Source organism: Polyergus mexicanus, unplaced genomic scaffold (genome assembly GCF_030449975.1).
Source record: "Polyergus mexicanus isolate NDT 795.1 unplaced genomic scaffold, iyPolMexi1.0 SCAF_24, whole genome shotgun sequence".
NCBI classification, from domain to species: Eukaryota; Metazoa; Arthropoda; class Insecta; order Hymenoptera; family Formicidae; genus Polyergus; species Polyergus mexicanus.
In genome coordinates this window covers 2,133,554-2,155,822 of record NW_027223344.1, presented here as the reverse complement: position 1 = coordinate 2,155,822, position 22,269 = coordinate 2,133,554, and the positions used below count along the sequence as shown (strand labels likewise).

Below are 22,269 nucleotides of genomic sequence, written 5' to 3'. Positions count from 1 at the left end.
TTTCAGTAAACTACTAATAGCAGAATGACTGACACGATTTTCAATAGCCCATAATCGGATGTCGTTAATAAGTTCTGTTTTACAAAATTCTGTTTTAGAAAATTTATCACTTGAAATACTTAACTGAAGACTATTTTTATCAATACTAATTTCCGAATGTTCAGAAACTAAATCATGATTATTTTCTGTACACTTATGAGTGTTCATTACATTGGAATAATCGATATCAATTTCTTTTAGTACATTTTACTGCTGAGGTAATTGTTCGATGTTACCTGGCCCATTCGATAAACTTACGATATTATTTTGAATTTCCAAATTTGAATTAATAGTCATTTGGCAGATATTACGAAATTTTTTTAAGAAAATACGTCGCCGCTGCCTTGGCGTTAAAGAATTAATGTCTAGTCTTAATTTTGATTTGGACATAATATAATTTTATAAAGCAATAGGAAATAGATGAATTGCGATTATGTATACGAATATAGGTTTGGGTTTGCCTGATATTATTGTTTATATTATATTTTCCTTTTTCACTGAAACAATATATAGGAAGCTTATATGGAGAATTAAAAATATTTTGACAAATAAAAAATGTTTTAAGACATTTGCAGTTTTTTATCGAAACAAACTAATTCAATAATTAAAATATAATTTATGTAATATTTTAAGGACGCTAATAGAAAATTTCAGAAAAAATGCAATCTATGTTTCTTAAATAGTATTTCATTTATATATGAAAAATTTGATTTCTCACAATTATGGTGAAACAACCTACATAATTTTTTAATGTCTTTTAACGGAAATATTTTTGTAATGTATTTTAGTGTTGTAATTAATTAAACACGAATAATTTTTTTTGTTACGTTGCATGTTATTATAAACTATAAATTATAAATTAAAGTAATTATATAAGCATATTGCACGCATAATATTTACAATTTTTTAAGACCTATAACTTCATTATGTAATGACTTGTAATAATTAATGCTATCATGTTTAAATATTTTATACTTGAATAAAAATCAGTTTACATCAAATTAATTCACGATCAAATACCAAATTGAAAAATTAAGACTCATGCATAGAAAATATTTATTAATTATAAGATTCTATTTCATTTGCAAAAAATTATTATGAAAACAGTCAATAATAAACTTTCAAAATATATGAAGTATTCGAAAAAATATATCTACAGTTTTTTCTAATGCAGATATCTTGTTCAACAATATAAAAGCTATATTTCATAATTGATATCATTTATCATTGGAATTACCATTACGATCATTATAAAAAAATTATAAACCGGAATTTAGTATGCCGCAATGCAATAAAAAATAAAAAATCTATAATTAAGAAATGATGTAACTTTACACTCGAAATATTCAAGCTTCTGATTCAAAAAGTAGTGCAAATAAGAGATTTCTTGTTTTTCTCATTATATGACCGTGCAACAAATATTGTAAAAAAAACATGGGAAAAATAATGTTGCATAAAATAAATCGTACTTACTATAAAAATGCCAAAATATAAAAATAATGAGGCAAAACTAGGTGTATCTTTCGCCGGCACGAGGTCCTTTGTCCTTTGTTAGGCGCACGTGGTTTTCAGTTTTCACGTGGTACGCGATGTATCTTTTGTTCACTGCACAAGAGGAATTCAATCTTTAGCATAGCTTTTTTACCACAAGACAACAATTATCATTTGTTGGCATTAATTATTAAGTTAATATTTATTTCATACTTACCAATATCTCGATACTGTTCACACTTTCAACACAATTTTTTCACACGCACAACTACTGTTTTCGTAGATTTGGCCATATTGAAAAGTAAAGCCTAGCGCGCAGAAGCTTGGGATGCTTTGTACGATGATTGCGCACTAGAGCTGCGTTCGGAAACATTACCCGTGTGCACACGAGCGACGTTCTATCTTTGTTTAACTTTTGGTACATAACAAAGATAGAACGACACTCGTGTGCACACGAGTGATGTTTCCGAACGCAGCCTTGCACGCATAGACATAGTATATCTAGACCGAGCGTTTGCCTTTATTTAAGGAGTGGGGGTAAAGATACACGTAGAAAAGGACATACTCTGTTCCGTGCTCCTTGCGTTCTCTCTCGCTCGCAAGTAGCAGCGACTATGTCTATGCTTGCACGTATACTTAATACGACTAACAATAAGCCAATCACAGACTTACCCCCTAGGGCATGTTCACATAACTTACACAGATGCATAATGTAGAGAAAAATTTACTAATTATGCGTCTTGCACAAAGAACATAAGTAAAAAATTTCAGTAAACGTATATTTACTTAATAATTACATAATATTCTATATGTTATAAATGAACAAAACAAAACTATGACGTATCAGTTATGTCAATAACGTAATGAATCTATAATTGTTACATAGAAATGTTATGTCATTTTGTCGTTACTCTATTATGTAACATTTATGCAATTTGGTGAACATAAATGTGTATACTCTAAAAGTTTCGTGAATGCCACGTAATTTTAACGACATAATTGACACGTTATGTTAAATATACATAACATTTATGTATTTTGGTGAATGTAAATGTATATACTCTAAAAGTTTCATACATGTTACGTAACTCTAATGATATAATTGAAATGTTATGTTAAATACGTAACAATTATGTATTTTGATAAATGTAAATGTGTATACTATAAAAATTTCATAAATGTTACATAACAGAAAAATAGTATACATATATCATTCAAAAAAAGATATCTGGTGCATATTTAAAAATTTTTTTTTTAATATATAATTTTATTTTCCACATTTATAACTCTATATTAAGAAAATATGTTTCAAATACGTTTTTCTCAATGATATTATATGCATTTATCATCTTTTCAGAACACTCAAAAATGTCAACAATGGTATATATTTTTTTATGTGTAATACGATATGGAAATTTTGTTATTACTAGACATTACAAGTGTGCGCTTTGCGTGCGCCACACGCATTTATCGTGTGCGTGTGTGTCTGTGTATTACATATGTGTGTGTGTGTGTGTGTGTGTACATATATTATAATTTAACAACTAAGCTTCGGATAAAATTTTGATAAAGGAAAAATCGTTTTAGAATTAATTCAAGAATACGACATTTTAAGAACTAAAAGTTGTTTTGAATCACCCTGTATACACACAAAAAAAAATCAAATGTGGTACACACACAATAAATGTATATGGTGTGCACGGAGCACGCGTTTGTGATGTTGTAGTTCTTCTCTAAAAAAGGCATGATTGATATATTGTTACCGCTTTTAAATTATAAATAAATATATCGCAACTTTCCTCTCTCAAAATCTTTCATTTTCTTGTTTCTGCATAATTCTCTTCCTTTTACGAATTCTTTTTACAAGGTTTTAACAAAAATGTATACATTGACATCAATAAAATAATGTTAATGTTACATGTTTAACATAACGATACACTTATGTCGTTAGAGTTATGTAGCATTTATGAAGTTTTTAGAGTGTACACATTTACATTCACCAAAATACATAATTGGTACGTATTTAACATAACGTTTCAATTATGTCATTAGAGTTACGTAGCATTTATAAAACTTTTAGAGTATACACATTTACATTTCACCAAAATACATAAATGTTACGTATTTATTATAACGTTACAATTACGTCGTTAGAGTTACGTAGCATTTACGAAACTTTTAGAGTATGCACATTTACGTTCACAAAAATACATAAATGTTACGTATTTATTATAACGTTACAATTACGTCGTTAGAGTTACGTAGCATTTACGAAACTTTTAGAGTATGCACATTAACGTTCACAAAACTGTATAAATGTTACGTATTTATTATAACGTTACATTTACGTCGTTAGAGTTACGTAGCATTTACGAAACTTTTAGAGTATGCACATTAACGTTCACAAAACTGTAAAAATGTTACATAACAAAGTAACGACAAAATTACATAACAATTCTATGCAACAATTATAGATTTATTATGTTATTGATATAACTGATACGTTATAGTTTCATTTTAATGATCTGTAATATATACATATAGAATATTATATAATTGTTACGGAAATGAGCCCTGCGTGTTTACTGGGTTGCGTACATAGCTATTTCAACTCGGTGCGCAGAAAACCGTTTCTCCTCAATTTCCTTGATGTTGTACAAGAATTTTAGACAAATCTCACTTACTGACACGTAACTAAGACGTTCCGGACGACCGAAACTTGCGCATTCAGCTATCTCAACTCTGTGCGCAGAAAAGCGTTTCTCCTCAATTTCCTTGATGTTGTACAAGAAATTTCGACTAATCTCACTTACTGACACGTAACTAAGACGTTTTGAACGACCGAAACTTTCGTACATAGCTATCTCAACTCTGTGCGCAGAAAAGCGTTTCTACTCAATTTCCTTGATGTTGTATAAGAAATTTCGACTAATCTCACTTACTGACACGTAACTAAGACGTCTCGAGCGAACGAAATTTGCGTACATTGCTATCTCAACTCTGTGCGCAGCAAAACGTTTCTCCTCAATTTCGTTGTTCTTGTACAAGAATTTTCGACAAATCTCACTTACTAACACGTAACTAAGACGTTCCGGACGACCGAAACTTGCGTACATAGCTATCTCAACTCTGTGCGCAGAAAAGCGTTTCTCCACAATTTCCTTGATGTTGTACAAGAAATTTCGACTAATCTCACTTACTGAAACGTATCTAAGACGTTCCGAGCGAACGAAACTTGCGTACATAGCTATCTCAACTCTGTGCGCAGAAAAGCGTTTCTCCTCAATTTCCTTGATGTTGTACAAGAATTTTCGACAAATCTCACTTACTGACACGTAACTAAGACGTTCCGGACGACCGAAACTTGCGTACATAGCTATCTCAACTCTGTGCGCAGAAATGCGTTTCTCCTCAATTTCCTTGATGTTGTACAAGAATTTTCGACAAATCTCACTTACTGACACGTAACTAAGACGTTCCGGACGACCGAAACTTGCGTACATAGCTATCTCAACTCTGTGCGCAGAAAAGCGTTTCTCCTCAATTTCCTTGATGTTGTACAAGAAATTTCGACTAATCTCACTTACTGACACGTAACTAAGACGTCTCGAGCGAACGAAATTTGCGTACATAGCTATCTCAACTCTGTGCGCAGCAAAACGTTTCTCCTCAATTTCGTTGTTCTTGTACAAGAATTTTCGACAAATCTCACTTACTGACACGTAACTAAGACGTTCCGGACGACCGAAACTTGCGTACATAGCTATCTCAACTCTGTGCGCAGAAAAGTGTTTCTCCTCAATTTCCTTGATGTTGTACAAGAAATTTCGACTAATCTCACTTACTGACACGTAACTAAGACGTTCCGAACGACCTAAACTTGCGTACATAGCTATTTCAACTCGGTGCGCAGAAAACCGTTTCTCCTCAATTTCCTTGATGTTGTACAAGAATTTTCGACAAATCTCACTTACTGAAACGTAACTAAGACGTTCCAAGCGAACGAAACTTGCGTACATAGCTATTTCAACTCGGTGCGCAGAAAAGCGTTTCTCCACAATTTCCTTGATGTTGTACAAGAATTTTCGACAAATCTCACTTACTGACACGTAACTGAGACGTTCCGGACGACCGAAACTTGCGTACTCAGCTATCTCAACTCTGTGCGCAGAAAAGCGTTTCTCCTCAATTTCCTTGATGTTGTACAAGAATTTTAGACAAATCTCACTTACTGACACGTAACTAAGACGTTCCGGACGACCGAAACTTGCGTACTCAGCTATCTCAACTCGGTGCGAACAAAACCGTTTCTCCTCAATTTCCTTGATGTTGTACAAGAAATTTCGACTAATCTCACTTACTGAAACGTATCTAAGACGTTCCGAGCGAACGAAACTTGCGTACATAACTATCTCAACTCTGTGCGCAGAAAAGCGTTTCTCCTCAATTTACTTGATGTTGTACAAGAATTTTCGACAAATCTCACTTACTGACACGTAACTAAGACGTTCCGGACGACCGAAACTTGCGTACTCAGCTATCTCAACTCTGTGCGCAGAAAAGCGTTTCTCCTCAATTTCCTTGATGTTGTACAAGAAATTTCGACTAATCTCACTTACTGACACGTAACTAAGACGTTTTGAACGACCGAAACTTTCGTACATAGCTATCTCAACTCTGTGCGCAGAAAAGCGTTTCTACTCAATTTCCTTGATGTTGTATAAGAAATTTCGTCTAATCTCACTTACTGACACGTAACTAAGACTTCTCGAGCGAACGAAATTTGCGTACATAGCTATCTCAACTCTGTGCGCAGCAAAACGTTTGTCCTCAATTTCGTTGTTCTTGTACAAGAATTTTCGACAAATCTCACTAACTGACACGTAACTAAGACGTTCCGGACGACCGAAACTTGCGTACATAGCTATCTCAACTCTGTGCGCAGAAAAGCGTTTCTCCTCAATTTCCTTGATGTTGTACCAGAATTTTCTGCAAATCTCACTTACTGACAAGTAACTAAGACGTTCCGAACGACCTAAACTTGCGTACATAGCTACTTCAACTCTGTGCGCAGAAAACCGTTTCTCCTCAATTTCCTTGATGTTGTACAAGAAATTTCGACTAATCTCACTTACTGACACGTAACTAAGACGTTCCGGACGACCGAAACTTGCGTACTCAGCTATCTCAACTCTGTGCGCAGAAAAGCGTTTCTCCTCAATTTCCTTGATGTTGTACAAGAAATTTCGACTAATCTCACTTACTGACACGTAACTAAGACGTTTTGAACGACCGAAACTTTCGTACATAGCTATCTCAACTCTGTGCGCAGAAAAGCGTTTCTACTCAATTTCCTTGATGTTGTATAAGAAATTTCGACTAATCTCACTTACTGACACGTAACTAAAACGTCTCGAGCGAACGAAATTTGCGTACATAGCTATCTCAACTCTGTGCGCAGCAAAACGTTTCTCCTCAATTTCGTTGTTCTTGTACAAGAAATTTCGACAAATCTCACTTACTGACACGTAACTAAGACGTTCCGAACGACCTAAACTTGCGTACATAGCTACTTCAACTCTGTGCGCAGAAAACCGTTTCTCCTCAATTTCCTTGATGTTGTACAAGAAATTTCGACTAATCTCACTTACTGACACGTAACTAAGACGTTCCGGACGACCGAAACTTGCGTACTCAGCTATCTCAACTCTGTGCGCAGAAAAGCGTTTCTCCTCAATTTCCTTGATGTTGTACAAGAAATTTCGACTAATCTCACTTACTGAAACGTATCTAAGACGTTCCGAACGAACGAAACTTGCGTACATAGCTATCTCAACTCTGTGCGCAGAAAAGCGTTTCTCCTCAATTTCCTTGATGTTGTACAATAAATTTCGACTAATCTCACTTACTGACACGTAACTAAGACGTTCCGGACGACCGAAACTTGCGTACTCAGCTATCTCAACTCTGTGCGCAGAAAAGCGTTTCTCCTCAATTTCCTTGATGTTGTACAAGAAATTTCGACTAATCTCACTTACTGACACGTAACTAAGACGTCTCGAGCGAACGAAACTTGCGTACTCAGCTATCTCAACTCTGTGCGCAGAAAAGCGTTTCTCCTCAATTTCCTTGATGTTGTACAAGAAATTTCGACTAATCTCACTTACTGACACGTAACTAAGACGTTCCGAGCTAACGAAACTTGCATACATAGCTATCTCAACTCTGTGCGCAGAAAAACGTTTCTCCTCAATTTACTTGATGTTGTACAAGAATTTTCGACAAATCTTACTTACTGACACGTAACTAAGACGTTCCGGACGACCGAAACTTGCGTACTCAGCTTTTTCAACTCTGTGCGCAGAAAAGCGTTTCTCCTAAAATTCCTTGATGTTGTACAAGAAATTTCGACTAATCTCACTTACTAAAACGTATCTAAGACGTTCCAAGCGAACGAAACTTGCGTACATAGCTATTTCAACTCGGTGCGCAGAAAAGCGTTTCTCCACAATTTCCTTGATGTTGTACAAGAAATTTCTACTAATCTCACTTACTGACACGTAACTAAGACGTCTCGAGCGAACGAAACTTGCGTACTCAGCTATCTCAACTCTGTGCGCAGAAAAACGTTTCTCCTCAATTTCCTTGATCTTGTAGAAGAATTTTCGTCAAATCTCACTTACTGACACGTAACTAAGACGTTCCGAAAGACCGAAACTTACGTACATAGCTATCTCAACTCTGTGCGCAGAAAAGCGTTTCTCCTCAATTTCCTTGATGTTGTACAAGAAATTTCGACTAATCTCACTTACTGACACGTAACTAAGACGTTCCGGAAGACCAAAACTTGCGTACATAGCTATCTCAACTCTGTGCGCAGAAAAGCGTTTCTCCTCAATTTCCTTGATGTTGTACAAGAAATTTCGACTAATCTCACTTACTGACACGTAACTAAGACGTTCCGAACGACCGAAACTTGCGTACTCAGCTATCTCAACTCTGTGCGCAGAAAAGCGTTTCTCCTCAAATTCCTTGATGTTGTACAAGAAATTTCGACTAATCTCACTTACTGAAACGTATCTAAGACGTTCCGAGCGAACGAAACTTGCGTACATAGCTATCTCAACTCTGTGCGCAGTTAAGCGTTTCTCCTCAATTTACTTGATGTTGTACAAGAATTTTCGACAAATCTCACTTACTGACACGTAACTAAGACGTTCCGGACGACCGAAACTTGCGTACTCAGCTATCTCAACTCTGTGCGCAGAAAAGCGTTACTCCTCAAATTCCTTGATGTTGTACAAGAAATTATGACTAATCTCACTTACTGAAACGTATCTAAGACGTTCCGAGCGAACGAAACTAGCGTACATAGCTATTTCAACTCGGTGCGCAGAAAAGCGTTTCTCCTCAATTGCCTTGATGTTGTACAAGAAATTTCGACTAATCTCACTTACTGAAACGTATCTAAGACGTTCCGAGCGAACGAAACTTGCGTACATAGCTATCTCAACTCTGTGCGCAGCAAAACGTTTCTCCTCAATTTCGTTGTTCTTGTACAGGAATTTTCGACAAATCTCACTTACTGACACGTAACTAAGACGTTCCGGACGTCCGAAACTTGCGTACATAGCTATCTCAACTCTGTGCGCAGAAAAGCGTTTCTCCTCAAATTCCTTGATGTTGTACAAGAAATTTCGACTAATCTCACTTACTGAAACGTATCTAAGACGTTCCGAGCGAACGAAACTTGCGTACATAGCTATCTCAACTCTGTGCGCAGAAAAGCGTTTCTCCTCAATTTCCATGATGTTGTACAAGAATTTTCGACAAATCTCACTTACTGACACGTAACTAAGACGTTCCGGACGACCAAAACTTGCGTACATAGCTATTTCAACTCTGTGCGCAGAAAAGCGTTTCTCCTCAATTTCCATGATGTTGTACACGAAATTTCGACTAATCTCACTTACTGACACGTAACTAAGACGTTCCGAACGACCGAAACTTACGTACATAGCTATCTCAACTCTGTGCGTAGAAAAGCGTTTCTCCTCAATTTCCTTGATGTTGTACAAGAAATTTCGACTAATCTCACTTACTGACACGTAACTAAGACGTTCCGAACGACCTAAACTTGCGTACATAGCTATTTCAACTCGGTGCGCAGAAAACCGTTTCTTCTCAATTTCCTTGATGTTGTACAAGAAATTTCGACTAATCTCACTTACTGAAACGTATCTAAGACGTTCCGAGCGAACGAAACTTGCGTACATAGCTATCTCAACTCTGTGCGCAGCAAAACGTTTCTCCTCAATTTCGTTGTTCTTGTACAGGAATTTTCGACAAATCTCACCTACTGACACGTAACTAAGACGTTCCGGACGTCCGAAACTTGCGTACATAGCTATCTCAACTCTGTGCGCAGAAAAGCGTTTCTCCTCAATTTCCTTGATGTTGTACCAGAATTTTCTGCAAATCTCACTTACTGACAAGTAACTAAAACGTTCCGAACGACCTAAACTTGCGTACATAGCTATTTCAACTCTGTGCGCAGAAAACCGTTTCTCCTCAATTTCCTTGATGTTGTACAAGAAATTTCGACTTATCTCACTTACTGACACGTAACTAAGACGTCTCGAGCTAACGAAATTTGCGTACATAGCTATCTCAACTCTGTGCGCAGCAAAACGTTTCTCCTCAATTTCGTTGTTCTTGTACAAGAATTTTCGACAAATCTCACTTACCGACACGTAACTAAGACGTTCCGGACGACCGAAACTTGCGTACATAGCTATCTCAACTCTGTGCGCAGAAAAGCGTTTCTCCTCAATTTCCTTGATGTTGTACAAGAAATTTCGACTAATCTCACTTACTGACACGTAACTAAGACGTTCCGAACGACCTAAACTTGCGTACATAGCTATTTCAACTCGGTGCGCAGAAAACCGTTTCTTCTCAATTTCCTTGATGTTGTACCAGAATTTTCTGCAAATCTCACTTACTGACAAGTAACTAGGACGTTCCGAACGACCTAAACTTGCGTACATAGCTATTTCAACTCTGTGCGCAGAAAATCGTTTCTCCTCAATTTCCTTGATGTTGTACAAGAAATTTCGACTAATCTCACTTACTGAAACGTATCTAAGACGTTCCGAGCGAACGAAACTTGCGTACATAGCTATCTCAACTCTGTGCGCAGAAAAGCGTTTCTCCTCAATTTCCTTGATGTTGTACAAGAAATTTCGACTAATCTCACTTACTGACACGTAACTAAGACGTTCCGAACGACCTAAACTTGCGTACATAGCTATTTCAACTCGGTGCGCAGAAAACCGTTTCTTCTCAATTGCCTTGATGTTGTACAAGAAATTTCGACTAATCTCACTTACTGAAACGTATCTAAGACGTTCCGAGCGAACGAAACTTGCGTACATAGCTATCTCAACTCTGTGCGCAGCAAAACGTTTCTCCTCAATTTCGTTGTTCTTGTACAGGAATTTTCGACAAATCTCACTTACTGACACGTAACTAAGACGTTCCGGACGTCCGAAACTTGCGTACATAGCTATCTCAACTCTGTGCGCAGAAAAGCGTTTCTCCTCAAATTCCTTGATGTTGTACAAGAAATTTCGACTAATCTCACTTACTGAAACGTATCTAAGACGTTCCGAGCGAACGAAACTTGCGTACATAGCTATCTCAACTCTGTGCGCAGAAAAGCGTTTCTCCTCAATTTCCATGATGTTGTACAAGAATTTTCGACAAATCTCACTTACTGACACGTAACTAAGACGTTCCGGACGACCAAAACTTGCGTACATAGCTATTTCAACTCTGTGCGCAGAAAAGCGTTTCTCCTCAATTTCCATGATGTTGTACACGAAATTTCGACTAATCTCACTTACTGACACGTAACTAAGACGTTCCGAACGACCGAAACTTACGTACATAGCTATCTCAACTCTGTGCGTAGAAAAGCGTTTCTCCTCAATTTCCTTGATGTTGTACAAGAAATTTCGACTAATCTCACTTACTGACACGTAACTAAGACGTTCCGAACGACCTAAACTTGCGTACATAGCTATTTCAACTCGGTGCGCAGAAAACCGTTTCTTCTCAATTTCCTTGATGTTGTACAAGAAATTTCGACTAATCTCACTTACTGAAACGTATCTAAGACGTTCCGAGCGAACGAAACTTGCGTACATAGCTATCTCAACTCTGTGCGCAGCAAAACGTTTCTCCTCAATTTCGTTGTTCTTGTACAGGAATTTTCGACAAATCTCACCTACTGACACGTAACTAAGACGTTCCGGACGTCCGAAACTTGCGTACATAGCTATCTCAACTCTGTGCGCAGAAAAGCGTTTCTCCTCAAATTCCTTGATGTTGTACAAGAAATTTCGACTAATCTCACTTACTGAAACGTATCTAAGACGTTCCGAGCGAACGAAACTTGCGTACATAGCTATCTCAACTCTGTGCGCAGAAAAGCGTTTCTCCTCAATTTCCATGATGTTGTACAAGAATTTTCGACAAATCTCACTTACTGACACGTAACTAAGACGTTCCGGACGACCAAAACTTGCGTACATAGCTATTTCAACTCTGTGCGCAGAAAAGCGTTTCTCCTCAATTTCCTTGATGTTGTACACGAAATTTCGACTAATCTCACTTACTGACACGTAACTAAGACGTTCCGAACGACCGAAACTTACGTACATAGCTATCTCAACTCTGTGCGTAGAAAAGCGTTTCTCCTCAATTTCCTTGATGTTGTACAAGAAATTTCGACTAATCTCACTTACTGACACGTAACTAAGACGTTCCGAACGACCGTAACTTGCGTACATAACTATTTCAACTCTGTGCGCAGAAAACCGTTTCTTCTCAATTTCCTTGATGTTGTACCAGAATTTTCTGCAAATCTCACTTACTGACACGTAACTAAGACGTCTCGAGCGAACGAAACTTGCGTACGTAGCTATCTCAACTCTGTGCGCAGAAAAACGTTTCTCCTCAATTTCGTTGATGTTGTACAAGAATTTTCGACAAATCTCACTTACTGACACGTAACTAAGACGTTCCGGACGACCGAAACTTGCGTACTCAGCTATCACAACTCTGTGCGCAGAAAAGCGTTTCTCCTCAATTTCCTTGATGTTGTACAAGAATTTTAGACAAATCTCACTTACTGACACGTAACTAAGACGTTTTGAACGACCAAAACTTTCGTACATAGCTATCTCAACTCTGTGCGCAGAAAAGCGTTTCTACTCAATTTCCTTGATGTTGTATAAGAAATTTCGACTAATCTCACTTACTGACACGTAACTAAGACGTCTCGAGCTAACGAAATTTGCGTACATAGCTATCTCAACTCTGTGCGCAGCAAAACGTTTCTCCTCAATTTCGTTGTTCTTGTACAAGAATTTTCGACAAATCTCACTTACCGACACGTAACTAAGACGTTCCGGACGACCGAAACTTGCGTACATAGCTATCTCAACTCTGTGCGCAGAAAAGCGTTTCTCCTCAATTTCCTTGATGTTGTACAAGAAATTTCGACTAATCTCACTTACTGACACGTAACTAAGACGTTCCGAACGACCTAAACTTGCGTACATAGCTATTTCAACTCGGTGCGCAGAAAACCGTTTCTTCTCAATTTCCTTGATGTTGTACCAGAATTTTCTGCAAATCTCACTTACTGACAAGTAACTAGGACGTTCCGAACGACCTAAACTTGCGTACATAGCTATTTCAACTCTGTGCGCAGAAAATCGTTTCTCCTCAATTTCCTTGATGTTGTACAAGAAATTTCGACTAATCTCACTTACTGAAACGTATCTAAGACGTTCCGAGCGAACGAAACTTGCGTACATAGCTATCTCAACTCTGTGCGCAGAAAAGCGTTTCTCCTCAATTTACTTGATGTTGTACAAGAATTTTCGACAAATCTCACTTACTGACACGTAACTAAGACGTTCCGGACGACCGAAACATGCGAACTCAGCTATCTCAACTCTGTGCGCAGAAAAGCGTTTCTCCTCAATTTCCTTGATTTTGTACAAGAAATTTCGACTAATCTCACTTACTGAAACGTATCTAAGACGTTCCGAGCGAACGAAACTTGCGTACATAGCTATCTCAACTCTGTGCGCAGAAAAGCGTTTCTCCTCAATTTCCTTGATGTTGTACAAGAAATTTCGACAAATCTCACTTACCGACACGTAACTAAGACGTTCCGGACGACCGAAACTTGCGTACATAGCTATCTCAACTCTGTGCGCAGAAAAGCGTTTCTCCTCAATTTCCTTGATGTTGTACAAGAAATTTCGACTAATCTCACTTACTGACACGTAACTAAGACGTTCCGAACGACCTAAACTTGCGTACATAGCTATTTCAACTCGGTGCGCAGAAAACCGTTTCTTCTCAATTTCCTTGATGTTGTACAAGAAATTTCGACTAATCTCACTTACTGAAACGTATCTAAGACGTTCCGAGCGAACGAAACTTGCGTACATAGCTATCTCAACTCTGTGCGCAGCAAAACGTTTCTCCTCAATTTCGTTGTTCTTGTACAGGAATTTTCGACAAATCTCACTTACTGACACGTAACTAAGACGTTCCGGACGTCCGAAACTTGCGTACATAGCTATCTCAACTCTGTGCGCAGAAAAACGTTTCTCCTCAAATTCCTTGATGTTGTACAAGAAATTTCGACTAATCTCACTTACTGAAACGTATCTAAGACGTTCCGAGCGAACGAAACTTGCGTACATAGCTATCTCAACTCTGTGCGCAGAAAAGCGTTTCTCCTCAATTTCCATGATGTTGTACAAGAATTTTCGACAAATCTCACTTACTGACACGTAACTAAGACGTTCCGGACGACCAAAACTTGCGTACATAGCTATTTCAACTCTGTGCGCAGAAAAGCGTTTCTCCTCAATTTCCTTGATGTTGTACACGAAATTTCGACTAATCTCACTTACTGACACGTAACTAAGACGTTCCGAACGACCGAAACTTACGTACATAGCTATCTCAACTCTGTGCGTAGAAAAGCGTTTCTCCTCAATTTCCTTGATGTTGTACAAGAAATTTCGACTAATCTCACTTACTGACACGTAACTAAGACGTTCCGAACGACCGTAACTTGCGTACATAACTATTTCAACTCTGTGCGCAGAAAAACGTTTCTCCTCAATTTCGTTGATGTTGTACAAGAATTTTCGACAAATCTCACTTACTGACACGTAACTAAGACGTTCCGGACGACCGAAACTTGCGTACTCAGCTATCACAACTCTGTGCGCAGAAAAGCGTTTCTCCTCAATTTCCTTGATGTTGTACAAGAATTTTAGACAAATCTCACTTACTGACACGTAACTAAGACGTTTTGAACGACCGAAACTTTCGTACATAGCTATCTCAACTCTGTGCGCAGAAAAGCGTTTCTACTCAATTTCCTTGATGTTGTATAAGAAATTTCGACTAATCTCACTTACTGACACGTAACTAAGACGTCTCGAGCTAACGAAATTTGCGTACATAGCTATCTCAACTCTGTGCGCAGCAAAACGTTTCTCCTCAATTTCGTTGTTCTTGTACAAGAATTTTCGACAAATCTCACTTACCGACACGTAACAAGACGTTCCGGACGACCGAAACTTGCGTACATAGCTATCTCAACTCTGTGCGCAGAAAAGCGTTTCTCCTCAATTTCCTTGATGTTGTACAAGAAATTTCGACTAATCTCACTTACTGACACGTAACTAAGACGTTCCGAACGACCTAAACTTGCGTACATAGCTATTTCAACTCGGTGCGCAGAAAACCGTTTCTTCTCTATTTCCTTGATGTTGTACCAGAATTTTCTGCAAATCTCACTTACTGACAAGTAACTAGGACGTTCCGAACGACCTAAACTTGCGTACATAGCTATTTCAACTCTGTGCGCAGAAAATCGTTTCTCCTCAATTTCCTTGATGTTGTACAAGAAATTTCGACTAATCTCACTTACTGAAACGTATCTAAGACGTTCCGAGCGAACGAAACTTGCGTACATAGCTATCTCAACTCTGTGCGCAGAAAAGCGTTTCTCCTCAATTTACTTGATGTTGTACAAGAATTTTCGACAAATCTCACTTACTGACACGTAACTAAGACGTTCCGGACGACCGAAACATGCGTACTCAGCTATCTCAACTCTGTGCGCAGAAAAGCGTTTCTCCTCAATTTCCTTGATTTTGTACAAGAAATTTCGACTAATCTCACTTACTGAAACGTATCTAAGACGTTCCGAGCGAACGAAACTTGCGTACATAGCTATCTCAACTCTGTGCGCAGAAAAGCGTTTCTCCTCAATTTCCTTGATGTTGTACAAGAATTTTCGACAAATCTCTCTTACTGACACGTAACTAAGACGTTCCGGACGACCGAAACTTGCGTACTCAGCTATCTCAACTCTGTGCGCAGAAAAGCGTTTCTCCTCAATTTCCTTGATGTTGTACAAGAAATTTCGACTAATCTCACTTACTGACTCGTAACTAAGACGTTCCGAGCGAACGAAACTTGCCTACATAGCTATCTCAACTCTGTGCGCAGAAAAACGTTTCTCCTCAATTTCCTTGATCTTGTACAAGAATTTTCGACAAATCTCACTTACTAACACGTAACTAAGACGTTCCGGACGACCTAAACTTGCGTACATAGCGATTTCAAATCGGTGCGCAGAAAAACGTTTCTCCTCAATTTCCTTGATGTTGTACAAGAAATTTCGACTAATCTCACTTACTGACACGTAACTAAGACGTCTCGAGCGAACGAAACTTGCGTACTCAGCTATCTCTACTCAGTGCTCAGAACCCAATAAACACACGACGGTATATTATACGTTTAAATTAAGTATTTACGGGGTATCTAAATATAATAGATTCAACGTATATCAATTCGTATAATTTTAGTTGTGATGTCCGGTTGATATACGTTGTCATAAACTACATTTATTCGTATTTTTAATGCTATTCTCCAACCAATTAAAATCGTATTTGATAAACGGATAAATTATGTTTTACGAATACATAACTTTTACGAATAACGAGTATATATATATAAACGTATTGCAATGACTGTTTAAAATACGTTTTCTTTATTATCCTTTCAAGCAATTTTTGTTTTTAAATGAATATATTATATACGATTATATAGCTACAACACAATAATAATAAATAATAAGATTTTAGTGCAAAGAAGATAATATATATCACTTGAATATAAAATAAAATAGTAACAAATAAAAATCGTAATTTATTTTCTTTTATTTTTTTAGAATATGCGTTACATAATTAATAAAAAGATTAGTATTTATAATAATAAAACAGAATATATTTATTTATTATATAATAGAGTTATTTCAAGTTATTGTTAGTAATCATAATAATAAGAAAATTAGTTTCCTGCTCTTCAGTTTTTCCTTGCGTTTGCATTGTACATGTGACGACTTTTGGCCAACTTTAGCCACGATTGTATGGCATCTTTAATGCACTGATCAGAAGAATTGTTTTTCTTAAATTGCATTTGAGCAGCATCTGTAAAAAATAAAAATTTGTATATACTAAAAATATGTATTTTAAAAAGTAATAAACAAAGATTACATTAAACAACAAATTTTGATCAACTTTGTATTTCTCAACAAATAATGGGTGTTTCCTTGCAGGGCTTTTCTTACACTAAACAAAAATATGCTTTTCAAAAAATTCCATAATCCTTCAATTTTCATGAACTCCGCTTTGATTTTTTTAATGTAATAACACAAATTCGTAATATATGTTATAATTATAAGAAATTTAAATATTTTTTTATAATATATAAAATTAAATGTAAAATATCAAAAAACTAGTATTGCAATTTTGTAAAAAGTTATTGTGACAGAAGAAAGAAAGAATATAGTAATTGATTTATAAAAGATAAATAGTTTGTAACAGTGTTATTATATGAACTTGTTTCAATGTCCAATCTGATATCCAATTGATTGAATTGTTAATATTAAATTAATTAAATAATAAGTTGAAAATTAGTCACAATGAAAAGCGCTATGTTTTACTAAATTGTTCGCACTTTTTCAGAGGTAATGCTTATTTCGAAAAATTAATAGATCATATTTTATCCAAATATACTACTACGGTAAATGTTCAGATTAACTTACACCTCACGGATCGTTTTCATTTTCACATATATTATAGAATGTGCCCTCTATAATATATGTAAAAATGAAAATGATCCGTGAAGTGTAAGTTAATCTGAACATTTACCCAACAATAATTTTAAAATAAAGAAAAAATATCATTACTTTCATCGATTTGCGCGAGAACATATAAATTAATGTTTAAAATCTAATGTGAAAAACGTTTGGTACGTATGCGTAATAAATAGTCTTTCCAACTAATAAATCTTCAAATAATTCGAAAAAATAAATCAGAAAAAACCTCTTACGTAATAAAACAAACCTTAAAACCATTAATTATGTTAATATGAAATACTAATGTATAAATACTTTCATTGCAGTTAAACGAAATAGAAAAAAGAAGCGAAACAAAATATAAAAATACAATAATAAGATTTTCACCTTTGAACACGCTGTCGAAATTCAATATCACCGATGGAATCGTTAAGAAATGGATCGAATGATCGCAAACTCGTTCCCTGCGGCAGTTTTCGGCACTATTCTCCGCAGTTTAAAACTTTCAATTTGTTAATTATTTCGTCAATTCACGAATATTGATAGAAAATGCCAAAATGTACACACACTTGCGACAGTTAAACACGAAATAAAATAAAATACAAAAATCCGACAAGATCTTAAGCTTTAGGAATGTTATTTGATCCGTGGAGCTGTCGGCACTGACTGAAGTGATATGGCAGCTTGTTACCAGAACGAGGTCCCGGCTAACATGCACACAATCAAAGAACCTCGTACATGTACTGCGCAGAGCGCTCTGCACAGTACATGTACGGGGTTCTCTGATTGTGTGCGTGTGAGCCAGGATCTCGTGTGGCAACACAGCTATGGCAGTAGCGGCAGCCGGACAGCCAGTTCACCGCGGAATCGAGATGCTTATGTTTAACAAAAGACGAATATCAATATAGTTCTTTGTTGCCGGCAATACTATGAAGCCGTTTTAGTAAATTTTTAATTTTACTTACCATTGAACATATATCTATATGCACTTGAATCAAATTCACTTTCCTTCACAGAAAATGAAACATACGCACTTCAGAATACACTTACACATATTGAAATGCAATGATTATTCCAATGAGCTGTATATAATCCATGCGATATATTTTATAAATCATTAAAATATTTATATTTTAATGTAATAATATATCTCATTCGGCTGTAAAACAGCCATTGGAATGTGTACCTCTCGCCATTTGAGCCGAGTAAATATTTGTACTGATGTACTTTACCATTTATTGTAAACTCGGTTAAATAAAGACGTTATTATTATTATTATCATAACAATAAAATTGCGTGTCACATTAGTTTAATGAGAAATCCATAAAATTATTAATACTATAATCAAAATTAAAATTCAAAATATATATGTATCATGACATGGATATTAGGAATAGTTGTATAACGCGATATCTTTATACGTTTATAAAAGGAAGTTCGTGTAATCATTATAAATGTTGAGAACATATCTCTATTTAGCTTAATATATCGTTAAATATAAATAATATAAAATATATTTAAAATATTTTTATTAGTCGTATAATATTTTAGTTGTAAAATCATGTGTGTATATATATTATTTTTGTGCAACAGTTTATTGACGTTTTAAAAACATAGATTATATTATTTATACAATAGTATTTTCTAAACATTTATAAATGAGATCTTTTTCATAAATTATATACGTTTTCAATAAACGTTTTTTCGATTACATAAATATACGATTTTAAGGAATAAAATAGACATAGATACATTCTAAAAATTAAATCTTTCTTTTCGTATACTCGTATACTATTTTTCAACGTATAAAATTCGTTTTGTATTATAAAAACATAATAAAAACGGATATCATTATCGTATATTATATGATCGTATAAAAACCATAAAAATTAAAACGTTTATCTGGTATACTTATACCACTTTTATACTAATTCTACGTTTAATAAACGCTTAATATACCATCATGTGTTTATTGGGAAAAGCGTTTTTCCTCAATTTCCTTGATGTTGTACCAGAATTTTCTGCAAATCTTACTTACTGACACGTATCTAAGACGTTCCGAGCGAACGAAACTTGCGTACATAGCTATCTCAACTCTGTGCGCAGAAAAGGGTTTCTCCTCAATTTCCTTGATCTTGTACAAGAATTTTCGACAAATCTCACTTACTAACACGTAACTAAGACGTTCCGGACGACCTAAACTTGCGTACATAGCTATTTCAACTCGGTGCGCAGAAAACCGTTTCTCCTCAATTTCCTTGATGTTGTACCAGAATTTTCTGCAAATCTCACTTACTGACACGTAACTAAGACGTTCCGGACGACCTAAACTTGCGTACATAGCTATTTCAACTCTGTGCGCAGAAAACCGTTTCTCCTCAATTTCCTTGATGTTGTACAAGAATTTTCGACAAATCTCACTTCCTGGCACGAAACTAAGACGTTCCGGACGACCGAAACTTGCGTACTCAGCTATCTCAACTCTGTGCGCAGAAAATCGTTTCTCCTCAATTTCCTTGATGTTGTACAAGAAATTTCGACTAATCTCACGTACTGACACGTAACTAAGACGTTCCGAGCGAACGAAACTTGCGTACATAGCTATCTCAACTCTGTGCGCAGAAAAACGTTTCTCCTCAATTTCCTTGATCTTGTACAAGAATTTTCGACAAATCTCACTTACTGACACGTAACTAAGACGTTCCGGACGACCGAAACTTGCGTACATAGCTATCTCAACTCTGTACGCAGAAAAGTGTTTCTCCTCAATTTCCTTGATGTTGTACCAGAATTTTCTGCAAATCTCACTTACTGACACGTATCTAAGACGTTCCGAGCGAACGAAACTTGCCTACATAGCTATCTCACCTCTGTGCGCAGAAAAGCGTTTCTCCTCAATTTCCTTGATGTTGTACAAGAAATTTCGACTAAACTCACTTACTGACACGTATCTAAGACGTTCCGAGCGAACGAAACTTGCGTACATAGCTATCTCACCTCTGTGCGCAGAAAAACGTTTCTCCTCAATTTGTTTGATGTTGTACAAGAAATTTCGACAAATCTCACTTACTGACACGTAACTAAGACGTTCCGGACGACCTAAATTTGCGTACATAGCTATCTCAACTCTGTGCGCAGAAAAGCGTTTCTCCTCAATTTCCTTGATGTTGTACAAGAAATTTCGACTAATCTCACTTACTGACACGTAACTAAGGCGTTCCGAACGACCGAAACTTATGTACATAGCTAACTCAACTCTGTGCGCAGAAAAGCGTTTCTCCTCAATTTCCTTGATGTTGTACAAGAAATTTCGACTAATCTCACTTACTGACACGTAACTAAGACGTCTCGAGCGAACGAAACTTGCGTACTCAGCTATCTCAACTCAGTGCGCAGAAAAGCGTTTCTCCTCAATTTCCTTGATGTTGTACAAGAAATATCGACTAATCTCACTTACTGAAACATATCTAAGACGTACCGAGCGAACGAAACTTGCGTACATAGCTATCTCAACTCTGTGCGCAGAAAAGCGTTTCTCCTCAATTTCCTTGATCTTGTACAAGAAAATACGACTAATCTCACTTACTCACACGTAACTAAGACGTTTTGAACGACCGAAACTTACGTATATAGCTATCTCAACTCTGTGCGCAGAAAAGCGTTTCTACTCAATTTCCTTGATGTTGTATAAGAAATTTCGACTAATCTCACTTACTGACACGTAACTAAGACGTCTCGAGCGAACGAAACTTGCGTACATAGCTATCTCAACTCTGTGCGCAGAAAAACGTTTCTCCACCATTTCGTTGTTCTTGTACAAGAATTTTCGACAAATCTCACTTACTGACACATAACTAAGACGTTCCGGACGACCGAAACTTGCGTACATAGCTATCTCAACTCTGTGCGCAGAAAACCGTTTCTTCTCAATTTCCTTGATGTTGTACCAGAATTTTCTGCAAATCTCACTTACTGACACGTAACTAAGACGTTCCGGACGACCGAAACTTGCGTACGTAGCTATCTCAACTCTGTGCGCAGAAAAGCGTTTCTCCTCAATTTCGTTGATCTTGTACAAGAATTTTCGACAAATCTCACTTACTGACACGTAACTAAGACGTTCCGGACGACCGAAACTTGCGTACTCAGCTATCTCAACTCTGTGCGCAGAAAAGGGTTTCTCCTCAATTTCCTTGATGTTGTACAAGAAATTTCGACTAATGTCACTTACTGAAACGTATCTAAGACGTTCCGAGCGAACGAAACTTGCGTACATAGCTATCTCAACTCTGAGCGCAGAAAAGCGTTTCTCCTCAATTTCCTTGATGTTGTACAAGAAATTTCGACTAATCTCACTTACTGACACGTAACTAAGACGTCTCGAGCGAACGAAACTTGCGTATTCAGCTATCTCAACTCTGTGAACAGAAAAGCGTTTCTCCTCAATTTCCTTGATGTTGTACAAGAAATTTCGACTAATCTCACTT

At 36.6% G+C, this 22,269-nt stretch overlaps 1 long non-coding RNA gene across 1 annotated transcript; it reads right to left on the bottom strand.

Annotated features, from left to right (window-relative positions):
• Positions 1–259: 259 nt before the first annotated feature.
• On the bottom strand, positions 260–2,358 carry LOC138942904 (uncharacterized). Its single transcript, XR_011448397.1, has 3 exons — positions 1,748–2,358; positions 1,513–1,644; positions 260–536 (listed from the first exon to the last, which is right to left on the bottom strand). It is a non-coding gene; the product is annotated as an uncharacterized lncRNA (long non-coding RNA).
• Positions 2,359–22,269: the final 19,911 nt, after the last annotated feature.